A 20,575-nucleotide genomic window follows, 5' to 3' on the forward strand; every position below is an offset into this window, starting at 1 on the left:
AGAACGTACCTTGAAATTGCTATCTCCACAAACACCGACGTCCATTATCAACAGTAACTTGATAACCATAGCAACGAATACATTGGTACGTCATACTAGAAACTAATCAATGACAAATGAGCATTCAACAGCGGTTCCGCGCTGGTGAGCCTTAGATAAAGTTGTACCAATTTGACTTCACATTTCACAAGCTTCAATGCTTAATTTTAATTTTGGGAACTATTAAACTGAAGTAATTTTATTTTGTAATCCATTTCTAAATTTGCTATTATTAACAACACATTTACATTTTACTGTGCGTATTGTGATTTTTACAATTAAAGTGAGAATTAAGTAGTTTCCTAACATTAAAGTTTAATTAAGTGATTAGGTTTATTAAAAAATTGATAAGGTGAGGTGTAGCCTCTGTACTTAAAATACTGGTTGTTAGATCAATAGATAATTGATCTGTATTTTTGGTACGCATATGGATCTGTAATTGATGAAATTATGAGCTTACCATGTTTATAGGGAATAATACAGTTCAGTTTGAAATTATACTTTCTCATATAATGAAAATGAGGAAAATAATTCCGATAAATGAGATTGTTGATCAATCTTGAAACAATATTTCTTTGAAGTATTACTATCTGGATAATCAGAGTAACGTTGTAGTATACCAGCTAATCGTAAGAAATGTTGGGGAAAGAATGTTAAATTTATACCTACAAATATAGTTGTAAATTGGATTTTAGTGTAAATCCTGTAAATAAAGGATATCATTGAATAAATCCGGCTATAATTGCAAATACTGCTCCTAGAAATAGAACATAGTGGAAGTGAACAACAACGTAATATGTACCATGTAAATTAATATCAACTGAGGAATTAACTAATAACCTTCCATTTTAATTTCACATATTTCACAACCGGAAATGCTTAATTTTGAAGACTTATTTCACAACCTGAAATGCTTAATTTATTTTATTTTATAATCCATTTCTAAATTCCGTACCTTAAGTTCATGTTCACGTTCGAAATATTTTAACCTTTTAGAATAAACTTCTTGTTTTAACTGATACAAACTGTCGCCTCTCTTCCGTCCGGACGCTGCTTCATGACGGGTAACACTTTCTTTTGGAGGAAGCGTACTGCTATCAACAGGAATTTTCTTTATCACACCTTCCTCACCCACTTCCACATCCTCTACTACCTCTACTAACAATTCTGGTTGCTGCCTGCCTGAGTCATCTATCGCAGGATGGAAATTCTGGTCGTCATCAAAAGGATTTGGTAATGGCAAAAATTGCTGCTGTAGTGCACCAATAAACTCTTCTTCCGTACTACTCAGTGTGGAAATAACAGCACTGCCTCCGCCTGTTTTATGTAGTTCAGTCTGAAAACATAAAACAAATTCGTTACAATGAGTATCATACGGATGTACGTTGATTAGATGACATGAATATGAATTATTATGAACTACTCTTCCCACAAAATAAAACAAAAGTATTTGACACTTAACTTCTCATTTGCGAGTCTTTTCCAGTCTCTCTGAACGCCCATACTACTAGAATTGAACTCGGCTTCAATTTCTTTCCAGGCCTTCTCTTTCAATTTCGATGTCACCATATCGGTTCTTTTACTTGCTATTATATGCTTGTACCTTGATAGTATAATATCTACCAGATCGTCCTTCTCCTTCGGTGTGAAATTCGCAGAACGCTTCTTTGAAGTTTGTTCCATGTTTACTTCGCGAGATCACAATATTATCTCCTTCTCCTCCCTCGACAATCACAGCCAGGTCAATCTCACCATTTAAGTATTATCCAACAGGCCAAGCTATTTCGTTTTTCATTTGTTTTGCGGTGTCGCAACGTCCACTTTTTTTGAACTCCGATTACATTTGAACTACACATGTGTAAACCGAGTTCAGTTTTATACAACGCAACGAAGTCGTAATCCCAGTTCATTTTTAAAATTAGGTTCTAAATTGATCTCCGGTCAGATGTCTTTATACAACCGGGCCTAAGACGAATACAACTCATTCAGCACAAGTACAATGCCGTCTACCTCACAGGCGACTTTAACCTGGACATAATATGGACCCGTGATTCCACTCCCATCCCTGGAAATCCATTGGCAGACACATTCCTAACAGCGTTCTACGATCTCCTTCTGGAACACCTTGTTTTAGAAGCAACACGTATCACCACAACATCCCGTTCTATATTAGATCTATTTCTCACCAATCATCCCTCCTCAGTATCTCGAGATGAAGTCATACCCTGCTTCAGTGATCACCACACGCCATTCAATCGACTCTAGCAAACCTAGATTGCATAAAACCTCTCATACACAAATCCAGGCCTCAATATAACTTCAGGAAAGCTGAATGGAAATCCCTCTCCACCTTACTACTGAACCACCTACCCACTCCAACCTCCTTATCAACCTGTGACGTAGACTCTTTGTGGCTCGCCTGGAAAAATACATTTTTCTGGTGCGTTGACCAAACTGTATCAAAATGCACTTTAAAAAGAGAGAAGAAAGCTCCATGGATTAAAAAAGAACTTTTGAAGTTAATAAGGAAACAGAACAATCTATACAAAAAGTGGAAACAGTACCAAACGGAACAAGCGTGGGAAAAGTACAAATCCGCACGCAAAGACACTAAGAATAGGATCAAGGAGGCTTACGATCAGTATTTTCACAAGGCTTGCTCAGATACCAAAGAGCTGTGGAAGCTACTAAAAAGGAACTGTGGCAGCGCTGCACCAAGCTCCTTTCAAGCTAACGGGAAATCCATCTCCACGCCCGCAAACATTGCCTCAGTCTTCAGTGAAAAATTTAAAGAGAATTTCTCCCAGGCACAATCAGCTGGAGACATGTATATAACCAATACACCCGTACCGCCCCTCCCTCTCGCCAGCCTCTACTTCACGGAACTTCTGGTACTAGCAAGTTTGAAGAGGATTCGACCCCATGCGGCGGACGGCCCTGATGAAACACCCGGCCATATACTCCATGACTGCGCTGAGTCAGTGGCACCATCTCTCTGCGAACTATTCAACCGGTCGCATTACTGTGGATCACTGCCTCAAGATTGGAAGTGTGCTGATGTAGTTCCGATTTTCAAGAAAGGGTACAAAGCACTCAATGACAACTATCGGCCAGTGCCTCGCACATCCCACGTATGTAAATGTAAGGAACGACTGATAGCCTCTAATATACGGGCATACTTCCGGGAAGGTAATCTACTAAGTGAAAGCCAGCACGGTTTTCTTCCAGGAAGATCCTGTAATATTTTATTAACAAACGTTATTGATGAGTGGCTGTTCTCCCTGGAGAAATCTAAAATTGTTCAGGTAGACTGCATGGCTTTTGGACTGGGCTAAAGCTTTTGACCAAATCCCTCATGAATGACTTTTGTTAAAATGAAGACAGATGAATGTTAGGGGAAGTGTACTGGCATGGTTGTGGTCATTTCTCGAGGGTCGAACTCAACGTGTTGTGTTTAATGGAGTTCGATCCTCGACCGTTAAAGTAACCTCAGGAGTATGTCAAGGCACCGTCTTGGGACCTTTATTATTTAATGCATTTGTCTCTGATTTACCTAAATGTGTGCCCTCAACCACAGCCCAGTACGCTAATGACACTGTAATGTACAGGGATATACAACGAGCAGATGACTGTCTGAAGCTACAGTCGGACTTGGACACTATAGCGGTGTGGTGTTACGTCAACGGTCTCAACATTAATACTGGTAAATGTAAATACATTAGGTTAAGTAGGTCTCGACACCCACTAGAATGTATATATAACATTAATAACGAACATACTGAGCGAGTTAAAACCATGCATTTCTTAGGAATAACCATTTCTGAACAACTAAACTGGAACACACAAATGGAGGAAGTGAGATGCAAAGCTGCCAGGGTGCTCGGTTTTATGCACAGAAGCCTCCGTGGGTGCAAGTCGAATGCTGTACGGACGGCTTACCTGACACTAGTGAGACCTATACTAACATATGGTCTACCTGCCTGGCACCGTACCACTGCAGCTAACATTCACAAACTAGAAGGAATCCAACGTCGCGCTGAACGACTAATCAAGACCAACTCCAATCCTCAGACCTCAAGGCAGGTTTCGATTATTGGCAAGATGGCGGTGAGCGCGGGCCATAAGTGAAATCAGTGTGATCGTGAAAATGCCAGTTTAAAGTAATCGTCCATTTTCACACCAGGCAAATGCTGGGGCTGTACCTTAATTAAGACCACGGCCGCTTCCTTACAACTCCTAGGCCTTTCCTATCCCATCGTCGCCATAAGACCTATCTGTGTCGGTGCGACGTAAAGCCCCTAGCAAAAAAAAAGTAATCGTTGCGACTGAAGTATTTCGGATCTACTTTTGTGGCTGCATTTAATAGCTTTCAATAGTGACAAGGAAGTATAGGAGTCGTCGGATTCTTTTTTTTCCTGGAACTTTAGTATAGGTACTAAGTATAGGTTATCTCCTATTTACACGTGGTCACGTATAGGTTATGTGTTTGTTTATCTTTGTGTTCGTGTGTAATTGTTAATATTATTAGTGTCGTTTTAGAATGCAATGTACATATTTTAGATTAACATGGGTCGATCGTGTTGTGTACCTCTCTGTAAGTCTAATTATGGCAATTCTTCGGGAATTTCTGCCTTCACATTTCCGAAGGATAAAGTCTTACGAGAGAAATGGATTCGGTGCATTCATCGTGATAATTTCACTGTAAATAATAAGACTGTTGTCTGCATCAAACATTTTGACCCTAAGTTTATTGTGCGTGAAGATGTTTTCCCCGTTGAGAATGGTGAACCGATTCGCATCCCTAGGAAGAATCCTAAATTAGCACCTGATGCCTATCCAACTATATTTGACAATCAGCCTTCGTATAATAGCGTACGTTTGCCTCGAGAAAGAAAGGACCCTGAGGTGCGTAAACAGCAATTGCTACAGAGAGAGGAAGAAGCGTTTAAACGTTGGTGTGAAGAGGACAAGATAGATAATTTTCAGGCTTTCAGAACAGAAGTGAAGAAGAGAAACGTGAGCCCGTTCAGTGTGATTGTAAAAGATGATAGTGTTCTATTCTTAAAACTTCAAGACCAAGATATTCCATCAATAGTGGTGAGTTTTAAAGTGATGAGTGACCTAGAAGTGAAAGCACATTTTAAAAACATTCCTTTACCTGCAGAAAAAATTAGATTTTTACTAGGATGTGAAGGACAGGATGGCCTGAAGTGTGACAGATGGAGCAAATTCGAAACTCTGGTAAGTCATCTTGGTAATTATGAAGAAAGTAGAATTGAACTGAGTGATAGAGTACTTATTTTGGTGAACTTTCTGAAAAAAGCCCTTATTTTAGATTGTGAAAAAGAAAAACTGAAACACAATAAAATTAAGTTTGCAGTAGATCAGTTAGAACTTAGTTTACTGAAGCAAGTGAGATATACTTCTGAGTTGCTAATATGGGCAGCAACATTTTACTATTCTTCTCCTGGGGCTTATCACATGTTGAGGAATACACATGTGATGACTTTATCACATCCTGTCTATTTAGGACACTTTTTGACAAAAATAGGTCCAAATAGCACTGGTATTCGACCTTCTCAAAAAGTATTTTTGAAGGAGAAGGCTAAACTTCTCCAACACAATGATAAAGTTGTGACATTGATGTTGGATGAAGTCTTTGTCAGTTCTAAACTGACATATAAAGCTGGAAAGATTTTAGGAGTGGCAGAAAATAGTTCTGAGCTGGATCCAGCTACCACCATTCAAGTTTATATGTCCTCTTCAATACTTTCTGACCACAAAGATGTTATTGGTCTCTTCCCGGTAACAAAACTAAATGCAGAAACACTTTGGAAACTCACAATGGAGGTTTTAAAACTTATGAATGAATTAGAGTTTGAAGTTGTGTGTATGATTTCGGACAATCATAGTACAAACAGAAGAATGTTTGAATTGTTGTGTGGTGGTTCTCTAAATCCTTGTATTCCAAACCCATTTAATTCATCGAGTGTCATTTATCTTCTTTTTGATAAGTGTTCACATACACAAGTGTATCAGAAATAACTGGCTCAATAGGTCTAATCAAACATTCACTATTCCAAATGTTGAAGAGACTTTTCCAGTAATTAGTAACATGCTCACTATTCCTGATGGTACTGCTACCTGTCAGTATTCTACAGTTGAAGCTAGATTTTCAGACTTGAAAGATGTATTCCACTCAGAAAGAAACATGCTTTTGGAACTGGCACCGAATTTATCAAGAAACGGCAGAATGTTTCCTTGGCAGTAAATATTTTTGATGTAAAGAATATTGCAGCTCTAAAAGTGTTGAAGAGTGAAGGTGTTGATATTTCTATTGGCACAATACAGTTTTTGAAGTTGATTGGTAGGTGGTGGGCAATATCCAATGTTCAGCATCATATGAAGGGAAAATATACCAAAAATGATGACTCCAATCCCATTACTGGTCCTAATGGTCCTAAGCTTACTTTCCTAAAAAGTTTCAAAGTTTACATTGATGTTTGGCACATGGCGCATGCTGCAGGGACACTGAGTAATGAGACTTACCTTGCTTTGACACATACTTTGACAGCAATTGTTCAGTTGTGTAGGTACATTTTTAGTAATTTTAACTGGTCATATGTACTTACAGCAAAGTTACAAACTGATAGTTTGGAAGGAAGGTTTGGAGCCTATAGAAGGTTAAGTGGGTGTGCTTATAATGTTTCAGTTGAACAGATTCTTGAGTCGGAGAGAAAAGTGAAAGTGCTGAGCGTACTAAAAATGCAATCTTGTAAACTTGGTGAATTCACACTCGATGATTTTTCAACTGAACTACACAATGTCCAGAAGAAACAAGTTCAGAATTTAGACAAGATTGAGCTAGCATTAGGTGACAGAGTGTGTAACAATCCCACCACACTCACAGAGGATTCTCATTTGTATTGCCAGCTATACTAGTATGAAGGTTATTGAGAAGCTTAAGAAGTATAATAACTGTGCTGATTGTGTTGAGATGCTACAGTCCGAAGAGGAAATGGTGATACACTGTGATGTTGACCAAATGCTCTCACATTTTAGGCAGTTAAACAGAGGTGGCTTGAAGTGCCCATCACCGATCATGGTTTCTATGTCTTGTAAAATATTCATGCTCTCTCAGGTCCTCATAATAGTGCTAATGAAGCAGAATTTTCAAAATTAGAAAACCAAAGGGATGCGATAGTTGCTTTAGGAGTTGAAGCCTTTGAAAGTAGTATTGATAATGCGAGTGATGTATGCAAGTGTGGTGTTCCTTTGACCAGAATTATGAAGAAGTGTGTGAAACTTCTGGCCAATATTTTTATTAACAATTACACAAAGGTCTTAAATGAAAAGAAAATCTCCCAAGAAATTGCCAAGAAACTTGAAAAGCAGGGTGCCAAGAGAAAGACTGATGAAACAACTCTCAGGCAGAAACAGTACATTAGGAAAGAATTGAAACTCAGCAGCAAGTAACTTTAAGGTAATAAATTAATTAATTTTGGGTCATTAAATAATGTTTATTTTTTCGTGTAGAAACTTTCTTTAAATTTTGTTTTTTTGGATATGCACAGTGTTAGTTTTGTTTGACTGCAATATTTTGGTGAAGGGTGTATAATGAGCTAATGGGTATGTTGATGATGATGATGCTTGTTGTTTTAAGGGGCCTAACATCGAGGTCATCGGCCCCTGATTGGACGAAATGAGACGAAATGCAATGACAAAATAAAAATACACACAAAATCCTCCACTGACCAGAATTCAAAACGTGAGGACGAAAAAATGAACGGATGGATATGAAGTTAAAACAATCAGTGGAGACGAACCGCAATGCCTCAGTCTCAGAAACTGACGGAAAACACTAGTAATACTGACCAAGGGGCTGCTTCTATAGCTCAGTACTAAATCGATGACGCTTGCAAACTAAAGGGGTCGAAAATATAGGTCATCGCACTCTCATAATGGTACTTATCGCTTGGAAAGTAGAACCATGGTACTGGACATGGTGCGGTACTAATCAACAGTATCGTAGACTCGTGGTATTCCACACATTATGGTACTACTCACAGGTAATGAAATTCGCACAGATAATACAGACCTATGGTGTTTCACACATAGCGGCGCCATTTACAGGCAACGCAAACCTATGATTTTCATTACATACTTGTACTAACCACAGGGACTCGTACTATCCCGTGGTGTTCCTTATATAGTGCGTACTAATCATAGGCAAGCCAGAACCCTGGTGTCGCTCATATAGTGCTACTAATCACAGGTACCGTAAAAGCCTGACCGCACGGTGCTCCTGATTACTACTAATCACAAACCTATTTGGTACCTAACATAGTGGTACTACGCGCAAGTAGTAATGACCCATGGTGTTCCCCACGTGGTGGTACTAATCACAAGTAGTTTCATGGTTCTAATCCAATCATCCCTTGGTCGCCCCTTTTAGTCGCCTCTCACGACAGGCAGGGGATACCGTGGGTGTATTATTGGTCTGCCTCCCCCACCCACAGGGGGTGTGTGTTTGGTCCGCGAGAGGTATTTTATTTCCCTCAAGTCCGCCGGTAAGCCCGTTAGGACCCCTCTATCCGCCACCTGGGACGCGCCACGTGGGAGTATCACCCCTCCCACTGCTATGCCTGCGTAGCAGGTTCGTGGAATGGGTATGTTGTGTTAGTGTTATTAAGTTAGGAAGTTAGGAGGAAAACTGATTTTTTTTCTTTGCTTGGTGTTATGTTGCTTAGTCTGTAGGCCTAATTTGTATGTTGGATATGGGAACTACTAGTTTTGTTCGACTGCAATATTTTGGTGAAGGGTGAATAACGAGCTAATGTGTATGTCGTATTAGTGTTAATAAGTTAGGAGGAAAACATAGTTTTTTCTGTGCTTGGTGTTATGTCACTGAGTCTGTAATTTGTTTGTTGGAAGTGTGCACTACTAGTTTTGTTTGACTGCAATATTTTGGTGAAGGGTGAATAATGACCTAATAGGTATATTGTGCTAGTGTTAAGAGAAGGAAAACTGATTTATTTGTTGGTGTTATGTTACTTAGCCTAGTCTGTAATTTTCTTGAATATGTGTTTACATTTAAATGAAGTGGTACTTATAACTTACAGTCTGTTGTAAAGTTTTCAAAGTCCGCTCTATGTGACATACTCTCATACAAAAAACCCAATTTAAATTACAACTGCTATTTTATCTTTCAAATATTGCGTGTTTGATAACCATGGATAAATATTTTCGTACTACAAATTTCTTACGACTATTAGGTTATAAGTCGCCATGTCAGCTTTGGCCTGGTACGGCAGCCATGTTTTTTTTTTGGCATTGTGGTCTGAGTATTGGAGTTGGTCTTGGACTAATTAACAAGAACAGCTGCCTGCCTTCCCTCCCGTCAATCGCCTCCTTGTGTAAACAAAGCGACGTCACCTTCTTACACAAGTCTCTCACACGGGCCATTCACTTTCACCATTCCCTCGATTCTCATTCTACAGCTCCGTCCGCAAAGGCAAAGGGGTGTGTCTTATAGCCCTCTTTCCGCGAACTGAGTCCTAGGGCTCTCGTCCACTTGAAGCGGAAACATGCGAAAACCTGCGATGACGAATTCGTGCGAACATGGTCGGAAACGGCCGAACGATCCAAACCGCTGATGTCAAGCATGACCGCGTCCATTGGCACCGGCGTTGTTCGTCAGTGAACGCACGAATACCAAGGAACTGCGAACTATCCAGATTGGTTTGGATTTTTCGGCCGAAGAGCTGCATTGTGCCATGGACGTTGAAAAGCTGATACTTCCGGTGCAAGATAGGAGGTATTTGTGGGACCAACGAGAGTCCAGTTACCATATGCGGGATGTACAGTAAAAATTGTGGAGTGAGGTAGCGACAGAAATGGATGAGCCAGGTAAATTTCATTATATATAGGTATTTTATTTATTTTATACCACTTCACTTGATTCTTATATTTAAGATTATTTACAATGCAAGTTCGAAGTGTAATTTTCATCAAAAACTCTAGCAGTATTTGTTTTCCCATCTCGTCATTTTGTGTTTAGGTCTACATTTAAAGGTTATGTGCAAATTAAGCTTCAAAACTGCCTCTTACATCATTGACTATGACAGCATTATGAGTTAGGCTACTTTTATTTTCCTGTCCGATCACTTCATGCCCACATCTCACTATTATTTACAAAATAGGTTTTAAAGGTGTTTCTTATATCATAGGCTCTAGCAGTACTTCTGTTTTCATCTCTGGTAGCAAATCTATTTAAGTGAGGGTTTCTTGGTTCAACTGTTGTGCTTCCTAGTTCTCCCATGCCTTCTCTGTATATAATTATGTTGTGTAATAAGCATGTACATTTTACAATCTGTTCCGCTCGCTCTGGGGTTACTTCCAACGCCTTCTGAAGAATTCGCTATTCATTACTCAGTATGCCGAAAGCACACTCTACCACTTGTCCTGCATGTGACAAACGTTTGTTAAAAATTTCTTCTTCAGGTCCTAGGCTCCTTTGAGGGTAAGGACGCATCAAATACGTTCTCAGTGGATAACCTTCATCCCAACTAAAACATGCGATGCACGTAATTCAGAACCAGGTAATTCTTTCTCACAATTCACTTTAAAGTGCACCACGTTCCAGCTGTTTGGCTAAGTTGAAGTAGCCAAAGATGCCACTGTCACTCTGCTTTCCTTAGGCTCCAACATGGATGCTCTTACCACTCCTTGCAATACGATATAGAAGTACTTCTTATAATTGAAGTACATACTACCAGACTGTTTTGGGCATTTGATTTGAATATGTCTTCCATCTATGCTGCCGACGAAGTTTGGAAATCTCCATTCCCTCCAAAATTCGGCAGCTATCTTATCGCCTTGTTCTTCAGAAGGGAATGTCATATGGTCATTGTGTAATGATTCCCATATTGCACTACACGTTTCGTGAATAATACTTCCAACGGTTACATCTGACAATCGAAAAGAATAAGACCAACCAGTTGCTAGGCACCTGAAAAGAAAGTTCTTATTGTAATTTTCATAACTTCTTATTCAATACTATGCATTTATTGCGATTTTCTAATATTAATTCAAACATTTTTTTCTTGTTTCAGTTGAGGACATTAAAAGAGATGAAGGGGACTCAGGAACACGTTCAGAAAGGAACTACAGAAATATAATGACAAGAGATCTGGAAGTGGAGGAGATACGATAAATGAACCGAAGTGGTCTTTCTTCAACCAACTATGTTTTTTATCAGACACTACTAGACCTCGAAATATGTCCAATAGTGTTCCTGACATTTCTGAAGATACAGGTAGTAATGAGGTGGACGCTGCAGGTACCCAGTTTGAGATTGATTCTACTGCGGCACTATTCACTCCACACTCCGTGGAAAATATTGCAGGTCCTTCTCTAGAAAATAATGATGATGACGATGATGATGTTCACCAGGTACTATAACGTGCTCCGAATTTTTCTACTGTTTTATGGATTCTACGTTTACTACGCTGCATATGCCGCTACTAACCTGCCTGTGCTCTCTTCGCCCGTCCAGCTTCAACTGCTCGTGCTGCTTACCCTCCCTCTTTCCTACCCCTACCGCTTCGCTGCGTATTGGGTACTGTATGCTCTCGTCCTTTCTGGACGCTTCTACTTGAATATAAATTGGCCTGCTCTGGGCTTGAGCAGAGAGTTCGGATGAACACGACGATTTGTATGGAGGGAGGACTTGGTTTTATTTTGCTACCAGCTGGACTGTGTGCAATGTTTCTTTTAAAATGTGCTTTTGTGTACCATTGAAAAGCTACGACTGCTGGACGGGTGAGCGAAAACTTTAATTTATTTCATTTCCATGTTGTTCTTTGAACTTTCTTTTAATGCTGCACTTCCTTAATTTTCAAATTGCCGTTACTGGCTACCAATGACAGTTCATGTTGATAATAAGCTAACTGCAGCTATTGATAGCGGTACCTTACTTTGGAATTACATTACCATCTCACTCCGAAGTTGGACTTTGTGATACGTCAAGTGATTGCTGCGATATGAACCATTGAAACTCAACTGTTTTCCCGAGCAAACGCATGAATAGAATCAATTGAACTATCGCCTAGCTTCTGTTTGCTATTTTGGAATTTCATCGATACTGGCTGGTCCTATTTTCCAAAATCCCCGTTGGCAGCCATTCGTACCGTTTTCTTTCACGTCCCTCCCCTTTCCCCACCTTCCTATTCCGCATCCCTTCCGCCCCTTTTTTTTTTTCTTCTACATGTATTATTGTACAGTGGCCCATATGTCTTTCAAATTTTAATGTTTTTTTCGTGTTCATACGTAAATTTCTGTTTTCCTTGTGTAGGACACTCCTCATGTAAAAGAGGTTGTATTATTATTGAAGGTTTCGAGTCTAACTGTTCTCTTTGAAAAACAGATCTGAAAATTAACATGGTTGTCCCATCTGCTTTTTCTCTTTTGGAAGTCAGAACTAACTGACCTTTGGATGATTGTTGTTTTCTTTGGCTTGTAAATGTTTCTTCTGGGTGTTTTTTGTTAATATATTGTTATTATAAAAAACTATTTCTTCTTTCCCTTTTTTTTGTTGTCGTGCGCCTTTCCTTGTCCTCACGAAATTTGTACCTACCTCGGTTCCTCTGAATTTATGGACTCAGTGAAAAAGCTTCCATTTATGCGCTCTGCTGAAAACCTTTCACCTTGAAAATTGAAAACTACCTGAGAACTTGTGCACGGACGGACACATAATATCCTGGTTTATGCCTTGTGTTTTTCTTGGTGCATTGTCTTACCATTCCCATTCTGGTGCATGGCGAGATCATATTCTGAGCGTGCATACTTTACCTTAAATACGACACAGACCTATCCTACCCTTACCAACCGTCACACGTCACAGTCACTCAATCTACACCACAGTACATAAACAACAGAATAAACCCTTCAAGAGCCCTCTACAAAAGGGGAAAGAAAAGAACAAATTATGAAGACAAGCTATGGAAATAGAAACAAAGAATTTAAGATACTTTGAACAGAGCTCAAAACTGAAAGAAGACAGCGACTATCAGTTTCTAATGAGCCTGTTACCATCTTTACAGGATGAATCTCCAGAAAGAAAGTTGCGTGTTCGCATGAAGCTGATGAATGTGCTAGTTGACGAACAGGAAGAGCGAAACGGTAGTGTGATGGCTACGCGTAATATTTCACCAGTATCATCTGAATCATCTGTTGGTTCTAACAGTACTGCCATATATTTTAGTCATCATTGTCCTAACTGTAAAGTAAACTCGAAGTATGTCAATATTTAATGCCTCATAAATCATTGCCTCCAATGTTCAAATTAAATAAAATCTAGATGAAGTTTCTCATTTCAGATAAATGTTATCATTCTGTGACTTGACAATCAAACTTCACACATACTCCCGATTGCCGTGGCCACTCGAGTCAAGCCTTATCGCACTGATGACAAAGTGTCATTTCCGCTATTTCTGTTACGTCTCGCTGTTGCAAAAACATACTCAATCCCCAATGCCAATGGACATTCTCTGGGAAAAGAGAAGATTTCCTTTACTTGGTTGGGAATTACGAAAGGAATGTTAAAATGGGAAAAAGTAGAAGTGGAGATATATCCCAACTTTCCCCTTTAATATGAGCATTTGCTTACCTCAAAGTTACAGCTAGACGTTGTTCAAGTGAAATGGTTTCTCGAAAGTACTTATTCAACTGATCTTGTACTTTGTTTAATATATATCGAAATGTGTCATTGGAACATAACCATAGCACTGCCTTTCGTTCTTTTTCAGATCAGCCCATATATGTGAAAATTCACCAATATTTGCCTTTTCGATAACATATGATTTACCCACTCCCATATCCTCTTCTGAGCTCTTCGTCTCGCTAGCAGAGGTGTATCTAATGCATAGAGATCACACAAATCGTCAGTAGAGGCCATCTTCTCACACATACACCTGCTAAGTAACTCGGCGGAATACGCAGCCAAAGGACGATAGCGTACGCACGACTTCGGACGAACAGACTTCGCCCAGATTCGTCAGAACTCGCAGTTCGCAGGTTTCCGCTTCCAGTGGACGAGAAGCCTTACAAACTAGGTTTCCTTGCTCGTTCAGCGCGGGTTTGGAACGACCTACCCACCAACATTAAATGTAGAAATGTAAATATAGTTAAATACAGGAAGCCCATACAGTGAGAAAATGCATGTGAAAATGTGGAAGAATGAACGAGGGAGTGAAAGGTTGTATAAATGAAAAATATGTATACATTAGGCAATACTTTTTTACCTGTAAATAGTGTATATGACTGTTTTAGTTTAGGATTTAGCTAATTATTTCAAAGGTCAGGGGGCACTACGTGTAGGGGGCTTGTCCGTTTCCCCTGGCTTTCCATAGATACGGAAATGGTTTATGGTATATAAATAATGAATGAATAAATGAGTGTGTGTATTCTACATGTGCGTCCCCCACCCGCAGGGGATCAGATTTTTTGGACATGGCAACAAAGTTTATTTTGATCCAGTCATTTACTATGCTATTATATATTATCATCTCATTGTATAGTTGTGTAAACCCCACAATATGAGTTTAATTTTAATTTTATGATGTATCTATAGTATGAGGACTCGTAATGAGGGGATAAAGTGTGAAAGATTTCTTGGACATGCCAAAGAAGTTTATTTTTCATCCAGTCATTTTTTGCTATTATGTCTTATCATTCCATTGTACAATTCTGCAAATATTAAAATATGACCATTATTTTAATTTCATTATGTATCTACTGATGGTTCATAAGGTCCTTATGTGCCATTAAAAGAGAGTGTGAGAGAAAGTTGAGAGAGGAAGAGGCATAGGAGGAATAAGTGGTTGTGTAAAGGCTGAAAAGATGGAAGTGTGTTTAAGTCATTGGAAATAAGAAAGGTGAGTGTAATGTTCTATGTTCGGGTGCTGATTTGAGTTTGTAATTGTAGGAGGCCTTATCGATCGTGATACGGCAGGTGATTGTGTAACTGTTGACTAACTGTGTTCTAGAATTCAGCCAGAGTAGGCCAATGGACAAGAAATGCGAACTCAATAGGTATGTAGGCAAGGACATGTACTAATAGTTGATGAAACCTGATGTCTGCGAATTTTGTAACAACGGCATTATATAATTGCTACGTGTAGAATCTAAGCATAGACAAGGGTTAGATTGGATTTATTTGGGACTGGAATTGTAGGGAATTCAATTATTATTTTATTTGTATGGTAGTTATTTGTGATTATTATTTGTTGATTACTATTATTAATTTTTAGTATTAATTGTAGTACGTTAGTAGGATGGCACTTAGTTGTATATCGGTAGGCATGTGCTGTTTTTTTAATGTATAGGAAATGGGTAAGGAAGAGGAGGACATACTCGTAAGAGGATGGGGTAAGACGGGGCTACCCCAAAGAATGATGGAGACATATGTGTGATGAGGAGTGAGAGAGGCGGGGTACAGGACGAGAGCGGTTTCAGCCCCACATGGCCGGAGCAAATGGAATGGTGAGAAAACTGCACTGTCATCTGGTAGGGCTAGCTGGCGTCCTCTTTTGGGCCCCACGGGTAGGGCGGGTCGTGTCATCACTGGGAGAGTGGCCTTTTTCTCGCAAGGGGTGATGGCGCGGCCGGACAGTATTAGTAGGCAGCTAGCTTGTTCTTTCTCACATTATTATTAATATCATTATCTTTTTATTTTGTATTTATTTTGTTTCTTAATTTTTAAAGGGAGACGATGGACGTGGCGTGTGGTGACACTCCCAAGGGAATATCTGATGGACATCATGGCATATCCATGGAGTCTCGTGTTTCTTTTCTTTTGTTGTTTGCTGTTTGTGCATGGAAAGGGGCATTGTGTATAAAGGTTGCGAGGCTAATCGCCTGTTATGTTCAATAAATACTATACTGATGGTTCATGGGGTGGGTTACTGTAGTCACGTCCTACTTTGTGAACAATGGGCAACGGCTGAGTGGCCTAGTAGGTGGTCCTGAGAGTCGGGGTAGCAGTTGCTATGGAATGGGAGTGGGCATCCCGGACATATTCTGAGTCATGGCCCTCCTTGTGCTCAGGCGGCTAGGTCTATACAATCCACCGGTGGTCCATAACCCGTTAGAGAAGTGATCCTCACTTGGACTATGTGTAAGTAGGGTAGCATCCTGCTTCATGAATTTACCGAGCTCAGAACATTTCAAGCAAGCCTCGGACCTATGAGAGTAACGGAGTCCCACTCCCATTTGACAGGCGAGGGACTCCTTGGAAACAACTTGGCGAACGAAATGAAATTCGATGGGGAGCTATCAATATTAATGGGGCTTATGGAAGAAAGAAAGTAGAACTGGCTGAGTCAGCAAAGAGTATGCATCTGGATGTGCTAGAAGTCAGTGATATTCGGGTAAGGGGACATAACGAGGAAGAGATAGGAGATTATAAAGTGTATTTGACGGGTGTTAGAAAGGGAAGGGCAGAGTATGAGGTAGGGCTGTTTATCAGGAATACCATTGCACGCAACATAGTTTCTGTTAAGCACATAAATGAGCGAATGATGTGAGTAGATTTGTCAGTTGGAGAATTAGGACGAGAAATGTCTCAGTGTATTCACCATGTGAGGATGCCGAAGAGGATGAAGTTGACAAGTTTTTTAAGCATTGAGTGACATCGTGGTCAGGATAAACAGCAAGGAAAGAATTGTGGTAATGGGTGATTTCAGTGCGAGAGTTGGAAACAGAAACTTGTAAACGTAAAAAGAAGGCTTATCAGAAATGGCTCCAAACAAGGGCCGAGGCAGAAAGGGATTTGTACGTAGATGAAAGAAACAGAGCGAAACGAATAGTTGTTGAATCCAAAAAGAAGTCGTGGGAAGATTTTGGTAATAACCTGGAAATGCAAGGTCAAGCGGGAGGGAAACCTTTCTGGACAGTAATAAAGAATCTTAGGGAGGGAGGGAAAAAGGAAATGAACAGTGTTTTGAGTAATTCAGGTGAACTCATAATAGATCCCAGGGAAACACTGGAAAGGTGGAGGGAATATCTTGAACAACTTCTCAATGTAAAAGGAAATCTTCCTGGTGGTGTTGCGAACAGCCAAGCTCATGGGGATGAGGAAATTGATGATGGTGAAATTACGCTTGAGGAAGTGGAAAGGATAGTAAATAAACTCCATTTTCATAAAGCAGCAGGAATAGATGAAATTAGACCTGAAATGGTGAAGTATAGTGGGGAAGCAGGCATGAAATGACTTCATACAGTAGTAAGATTAGCGTGGAGTCTTGGTAAGGTACCTTAGGATTGGACAAAAGCAGTAATTGCACCTATCTATAAGCAAGGGAACAGGAAGGATTGCAACAACTATCGAGGTATCTCATTGATTAGTATACCGGGCAAAGTATTCACTGGCATCTTGGAAGGGAGTGTGCGATCAGTAGTTCAGAGGAAGTTGTGGTTTCAGAGGGCTGCCAGGTATCAGATTTTCAGTATGCGCCAGATAATCGGAAAATGCTACCAGAGGAATAGGCAGTTGTGTTTATGTTTCGTAGATAGAGAAAGCATAATATGACAGGGTACCGAGAGAAAAGATGTTCGCCATACTGGGGGACTATGGAGTTAAAGGCAGATTATTAAAATCAATCAAAGGCATTTATGTTGACAATTGGGCTTCAGTGAGAATTGATGGTAGAATGAGTGCTTGGTTCAGCGTACTTACAGGAGTTAGACTAGGCTGTAATCTTTCACCTTTGCCGTTCGTAGTTTACATGGATCATTTGCTGAAAGGTATAAAATGGCAGGGAGGGATTCAGTTAGGTGGAAATGTAGTAAGCAGTCTGACCGATGCTGACGACTTGGTCTTAATGGCAGATTGTGCCGAAAGCCTGCAGTCTAATATCTTGGATCTTGAAAATAGGTGCAATGAGTATCGTATGGAAATTAACCTTTCGAAGAATAAATTGATGTCAGTAGGTAAGAAATTCAACAGAACTGAATGTCATATTGGTGATACAAAGATAGAGCAGGTACATCATTTCAAGTATTTAGGTTGTGTTTTTCCAGGATGGTAATATAGTAACGGAGATTGAATCAAGGTGTAGTAAAGGTAATGCAGTGAGCTCGCAATTGCTATCAACAGTATTCTGTAAGAAGGAAGTCAGATCCCAGACGAAACTAACTATACATAGGTCTGTTTTCAGTCAAACTTTGCTTTGCTTTACGGGAGCGAAAGATGGGTGGGCATGGGATATATTATTCATAAGTTAGAATTAACAGACATTAAAGTAGCGAGAAGAATTGCTGGTACAAACAGGTAGGAACAATGGCAGGAGGGTACTCGGAATGAGGAGATAAAGGCTAATTTAGGAATGAACTCGATGGATGGAACTGTACGCATAAACCGGCTTCGGTGGTGGGGTCATGTGAGGCGAATGGAGGATAGGTTAACTAGGAGAATAATGGACTCGGTTATGGAGGGTGAGAGAAGTGGAGGAAGACCGAGTCGACGATAGATACACTCAGTTTCTAACGATTTAAAGATAAGAGGTATAGAACTACATGAGGCCACAGCACTACTGTAGTTGCAAACAGAGGATTGTGGTGACGTTTAGTAAATTCACAGAGGCTTGCAGACTGAACGCTGAAAGGCGTAACAGTCTTTAATGATAATGTATGTATGTATGTATGTATGTATGTATGCATGCATGTATTGCACCCATAAGACAAGTAGCCGGATGTATAAATTAATTATCAATTTCTACATTTTAACACTGCAGATGGTAAAATCAGTGCATATATTTCACAAGTTTGCAACAAAGAGACCTCACAGAGAGAAGATATATCCCCTCAACTTGCTTAAAAGCACGTCCCAGGAAGACCCGGGCTAATAGCCCTCATCAATAAAGTTTACGAGCCGACAATGTGAAACTCTCAGCCGAACTTTCCCAAGAGAAAAGGGACGTTGGAATTTGCCACACATTAATGAGAGACGGAGACAGCCCATGAGACAGAGGTACACCTGATACCCCTCTATGAAAATGGTTAGGTCCTTGTTCAAGTACGACAGTACAGCTGGAGGCAGTTTTCGGCCAATCAGAAAATTGAAAAATTTAACCGCCCTGCCGTAGCGCAAATATTATTGAGTTGTTTGTGATCGGGAGAAGAGAGTTAAAGGAAATATGCTGGCTCTGATAAGATAGAACAAGTGAAACAGTTCTGCTACCTAGGAACCCTGATTACGAGTGACAATCGGAGCATATCAGAAGTCACGAAGAGGATAGCCATGGCAAAGAGAGCATTCCAAGATGAAAAGCATCTGCTGGCCAACAAACAGATAGATTTTCTGACTCGGAAGGCCTTTGCAAAAACCTTTGTATGGAGGGTGCTTCTGTATGGTTGCGAAAGCTGGACATTAGGAATGCAAGAAAAGAAAAAAACTAGAGTCAGTTGAAATGTGGATCTGGAGAAGAATGCAGAGGATAAGTTGGACTGAAATGAAGAGCAATACCGAAGTCCTTAGAGAGAAGAGAAGAATGGAATCTGATAACTGAAATTGAAAAACAGAAAATAAAATTTATTGGTCACATTCTGCGGCACGAGGAGTTCCTTTGTAATATCATTGAAGGAAGAATTGCTGGAAACAGAGGAAGAGGACGACCCAGAGTGTCTTACTTCAAGAAACTGCTTCCGAGGATGAAGTGCAAGACCTACGATGAGTTGAAAAGACTGGCTCAAGATAGACAACTGTGGCTGCAGCGACAAGGCTTAGCCTTTAGAATATGATGATGATGATGAGTCTTGGACTAAATTTTGAAAAAAATGTGTGCGGTTTTGTGATAAGTTATTTTATAATTAATGAATTATCGGCATTTACGTCGTAAGTTTGTGAAGAATGGATTCGAACCGCAAGACCAAGTCTCATGGCGGGAAAGCGCCATTATTCATCAGTGAAATAATCCCAGTGACGCTTCGAAATCTGTGGGAAAATGAACGATCATTTCTTATATTTTCGTGCAACGTTAAGACCAAACCTGTTTTTGAAGTCACTAGAGTTTTTTCAGTGATTAATTAACCTGCGGACACTTAAAAAAATTGACGTCATGGTATGATATCACTACGCCACCCCCTTCCCAAGAGTCACTCCAGAGGTGTGGTTTCCAAAATTTACAAAACGAACGGTGGAGTCGTACCGAAGAAGCAGCTTAGTTCAAATTCCTGAGCGTCCAGTCTATCTTCAGATGAGAGCGTGACGGAAGTCGCGGGCCGCGGAAAGCGAAGTTTAAGTGTATTTAAAACGACCACTGTAGGTGCAGACGCCGCAAGTATTTCGGCGAGTTATAATGTGAGATGGATATCTTAGAAGACTCTTAAGGTGCTACGATCCAGTGTAGGTCATGAACTGTTGGGGCATTTAACACGCTCACAATTTCGCAGAATCTTCAGTATTATTTCTCCCCAATAGACATTCAACTGCTAATTTCACGACACACCTAGATGAACTTTACTGTGTTCCAGGGTG

This window comes from Anabrus simplex, chromosome 4 (assembly GCF_040414725.1).
Source record: "Anabrus simplex isolate iqAnaSimp1 chromosome 4, ASM4041472v1, whole genome shotgun sequence".
Taxonomy (NCBI): domain Eukaryota; kingdom Metazoa; phylum Arthropoda; class Insecta; order Orthoptera; family Tettigoniidae; genus Anabrus; species Anabrus simplex.